The following is a 4734-nucleotide window of genomic DNA, read 5'->3' as shown; positions in this document are numbered from 1 at the left end:
CCCTGCTCAGGCCCAGGCCGGCGTGGGGGGCCGCGTGCATGACGGGCGTGCGTGGGGGCGCGTGCGAGGGCGCGTGTGTGGCAGCCCCGTGTGAGGACGTGTGTGTGACTGATGCGCGTGAGGGCGAGGGTGCGTGCGTGCACGCATGCGTGAGGGGCGTGCGTGGGGGCGCGGGGTAGCGCGTGCGTGACTGACGTGCGTGAGGGCGAGGGCGCATGCGTGCGCACATGCGTGAGGGACGTGCGTGAGGCGTGCGGACAGGCGCTGTCGGGCGGCCTGGGAGCGTCGGCGTGCCGTCGGCGGCGCGAGGCCCGGGTGCGGCGGGTCGGGGCCGCGTGCGTGCTGCTGGCGGCCGCTGTCGTTCTGCCCGGGGAGTCCTGAGCAGGAGCCAAGCGTCCGAAGAGACGACGTGCGGTCGCGGAAGGCCTCGCGTGGCTGCCGCCGGAGTCCCCGGGCGGAGTCCCCGGGGCCGAGCGCCCTTGCTCTCGGGTGATGGAGGCGCGGCCCGCGGGCGTGTGGAAGCGGCGGGAGGCCGGGAGCCGGGCGGGCCCGGAAGGTTGCGGAGAAGACGGCGGCTGCCGCGGGCCCGGGGGAAAGGTGGGTGCGGGACGAGAGGCGGGCGGGCGGGCGGGAAAGCGGGCGGCTGACCACGTGCTCGTCCTTACCTGTCGGGGCGCGAGCCCGAGGCCCCGCAGTCTCCATCGCGGGATTCAGGGAAAATCAGACAAAACAGGAAATGACGTGAACCGCAGACTCTGGGCTTTCTAATATTTCCGTTTCAGAATTCTCCGGCGGTTTTAAGTTTTTATGTAATTTTTCTCATGAAACGTGCACACACCCGTCCGTCCGCCCGTCCGCCCGCCCGCGCTCGCATCCTGGCACGTGCGTACATCCCGCGGCTCCGGCGGCGCTGCTCCTTCTGGAAGGCGACCCCTGCGCAGACCCGCAGGTACCCCGGCCTGAACCAGGGCGGCCCCTGCACGCAGTCTCGGCCCCCCGGGCGCCCGGCGCCGTCCTCGGCGTTTCGATGGAGCGCGTGGTGCCCAGGCCCCCTCCTCGCCCGGCGGACGCGAGCTGCAGCTTAGAAGGCGCCCCGACGACCAGACAACGACGAGACGACGACGACGACGCACCCTGAGTAACCGGGAGCCGGACCGAGCCTGGAGCTCCTCCAGGAGGCGGTGGGAAGGGCAGCTCTTGGCAGAAGCGATCCTCACCTGCATGGCGGGGTTTCCCAAGAAGCGGGAGGAATATTGAGGTGGAGAGTTTCACTTTCCTTCAGCGATAAACAGAAATAATCCGCTTGATTGCAGAGGAGTTAAATGTCAAAGGGAGACTTAATCCCAATTAGCTTATCTCCTTACCCTTTACCAGAGTGCAAAGCAGGAAATTACCATTTCCCTTCCTGCTGGGAAATGACAGTCACCTAACAGATACACCACACCTTTGTATCACTGGAAACCAATTTCGTCTTTAAAAAATGACTAATCTGTAAGAAAAATGTTGACTTTTTTTTTTTAAACCAAAGTATCTTTTTTTTTAAAAAAAGTTATTATATGCAAAATCCCTAGACAAATAGCACTGCCTGGAGGCACTTGAGATAAATTTAGATCAGACACGAAAGTATCTCTATTTTTTTTTTCTCCTCTTCACAGTGGCTGGTTTCCTCCACTACTGCCAGCGTGGCAGCCACATTCTCACGCCTCTCCTTCGCATGAGCTGCACATTTGCTAGAGGCCGTTTCGATGTAGGGCAAACAACAGATGTTCAATAAATACCTAATTCCGTGGTTTTTGTACAGTGAGCCAGTGTTCCCTGGAGGTTCTCAAAATTCTTTTAGAGGATCAGTAAAAGTATTATGAAAAAGTTTCATAAGAGAGTAAAGTATTATGAAAACGTTTCATGAGTTTTTTGGCTCTCTGTGATCTCATGATCTCAGTATTTCAAATATAGGAAATATCAGTAGATATAATCTGTATAACCAAAGCTTGGTGAAGTCCTTAGTAACTTTTAAGACTGAAGGGATGCTGAGACCAAAAATATTGAAAATTACTGCCCTAAATGATTGGTGAATGAAACATACAACTTGACCAAGATGTGCTAATATATATGTAATATAAGCTACGCGATACCTAATGCCCATCTATGAGAATGCCTTAAACCCCGATGTTCTGAGATACAGAATATGAATCAGTATTACTCTCAGACCCTGAGAGGGCTAGTGGGGCCAGGGCAGCTCTCTGGTTTTGCGATCCAATTCACTTGCAGATCCATTGGGATCAGTGGTTTGTTGAGTTCAGTTAGTACTAGATAGATGGCTGACTTTGGGCTAGGACAAATGATAAATCAAGATGTTTAAATTGTTAATAAGAGATCCATCAGTCTGGGTGTTTAGAATCAGTTTTAGCTATTTTCAGCTGTATGCAAATTTATTAGAGAACATTAGTAATCTTTCCAAAATTTTTCTTTGTGGCTGAGAACAGTGTCTGGATCATCTCAAGGCACTTGTATGGCAGCACTGGCCCCGGGTTGCTGGGTATCCCTGGTACCTCTGAAGGCTGGTCGTCTTGGCCACTACCTCCCTGGAACAGATTACACACAGTGCCTCCTCCATACCAACGGCTTATAATTCATATTGTCCTGAGGGTACATCCAGTTGGGAACAGGCTAAGGATCACTCCTATACCCAAGTCACAAAGGAAGCCAAGAGAGTGAGGTTCTGAGTTCTATGTTGGGGATGCAGGAATTTTAAGTGGGAAATTCTCCAAACATAGAGTGTTCACAAGGTATTTGGTATCAAAAAGTAGGTCTTCCCATAATCTTCCGCTTGGCTGTCCAACACATACCATTAGTCTATACGTTAAATGTCAACAATAATACAATATTAACCTTCATACAAATAAAAGCATATATACCCTCCCCATAGGAGAAACAGTTCTCTATCAGTTAAAAAATGATATCAGGATTAAGTAACAGAAAACCCCAATAACCATGGTCTTAACAGATGGAGGAGCCTTATTTTTTTTTTTTTAATACATTAAGAAGTCTAGACGTAGGCAGTTTTTCACATTGGTTCAGTTTTTCAGTAATATTGTAAAGGACATAGGGTTTTCTTCTAGTTTCCTTTTTCATTTTTATGAGATTTTGTAAAAGATATTAAAGTTAGTTCCTCATATCTTATTTTGTGGTCAGGATGGTTACCAACAGCTGTAGACATCACACCTCATCAGACCTTTCCAAGAAGGAAAAAAATGGAAAGAGAAAATTATTTCTCCATATGAACTTTGTTCTTTTAACTGGAAAAACCCCCAACTACCAGCCAAGTATCCCTGGGCAGACCTGGCTCACATTGCTACCATTTGGCAAGTCACTGATAAAGAGGAATGATTAACTTAGATCAAACATGGTGTAGCCCCTAGGGCTAGGGAAAGAGCAATGGACACAATCTAAACATGAAGCTGGGATGCTGTTAGAAGGAAAGAAATGGCAGGCATTGCTGTTACAGTGGCAGTGGACACTGTCTTTTGGTTCATAATACCAAAAAAAAAAAGAACAAAAACCTCTTACACTATTCATCGTTTACTGGAGATTATTTTTACTGAGTTATTGGTTAAATATTATTTAAACAAAATATATTTGTTTTGTGTATAATTTAGCAGTTGGTCAGATATTTTAGTATGATATGAAAGTGCATAGATGCTGAGGAATTAAAATTGTCCAAATAGTCCAGTTTTTTTCTGCCTTGTGAGCCTGTCTCACCATCTCTGAGTAGCTATGAGTGGTAAACACAATACTTCTTGAGTTGGTAGCAGTACAGCTCTTAGTAAAGAATCTAGAAGGGAAGATTTAAAGCTATAGATGACATTTATGACAAAGTCTCTTGTATGAATGTGACCTTGCTGTTTTATATAAATTCGCTCTTTTTAGAAACTACGCTCCATGCCAAGCATGGAGCCCAATGCTGCGCTTGAACTCATGACCCTGAGATCAGAAGTCAGATGCTTTATCGACTGAACCACTCAGCTGCTCCTATAACCTTTTTAGTAGCCTCCTAAATTATAGGCTTTCTCCAGTTTAGGTGCTGGTGTCACATGATTTCATTGCTTTCAGTTGCCCTATTCCCCTCAGGTCCTTACTCAACTGATTAAGTCAGTATGAAAATAGTAGCTTCTTGGATAATTGGAGTTTCTTTTTAAAATTTTTTTTTAAGATTTGTTTTTATTTATGATAAACATAGAGAGAGGCAGAGACACAGGCAGAGGGAGAAGCCAGGATCCACGCCAGGAGCCCGACGCGCGAAACCGCTGAGCCACCCAGGGATCCCCTGGAGTTTCTTTTTTCTTTTTTTTTTTAATTTTATTTTATTTTTAATTTTTATTTATTTATGATAGTCACAGAGAGAGAGAGAGAGGCGCAGAGACACAGGCAGAGGGAGAAGCAGGCTCCATGCACCGGGATCCTGATGTGGGATTCGATCCCGGGTCTCCAGGATCGTGCCCTGGGCCAAAGGCAGGCGCCAAACCGCTGCGCCACCCAGGGATCCCTGGAGTTTCTTTTTTAAAGCTTTGTCAATGTATAATTGCACACATGTAGTATATATAGCTTGATGAGTTTGAACATGTGCCATGATACCCAGGATAGCATCGCCACAACCATGGCGGGGTCAGAGTGCCCTCTGCTGATCCCTGGAGTCCCATGCTCATTCAGCACAGGAAAGTAAAGTCACTCAGATCT

The 4734-nt window shown here is 47.9% G+C and overlaps 1 protein-coding gene across 1 annotated transcript in view; it reads left to right on the top strand.

Annotated features, from left to right (window-relative positions):
• The first annotated feature begins 334 nt into the window (after positions 1–334).
• The window catches only part of CAMK4 (calcium/calmodulin dependent protein kinase IV), a 270420-nt gene continuing 266020 nt past the window's right edge, over positions 335–4734 (top strand). Inside the window, exon 1 of the mRNA XM_077861519.1 lies at positions 335–597. The gene's annotated coding sequence lies outside the window, so the exon portion shown is untranslated. The remainder of the gene's footprint in view (positions 598–4734) is intronic.

The sequence above is a fragment of the Canis aureus genome, chromosome 2 (genome assembly GCF_053574225.1).
Source record: "Canis aureus isolate CA01 chromosome 2, VMU_Caureus_v.1.0, whole genome shotgun sequence".
NCBI lineage: Eukaryota > Metazoa > Chordata > Mammalia > Carnivora > Canidae > Canis > Canis aureus.
This window is presented reverse-complemented; position numbering and strand designations above follow the sequence as displayed.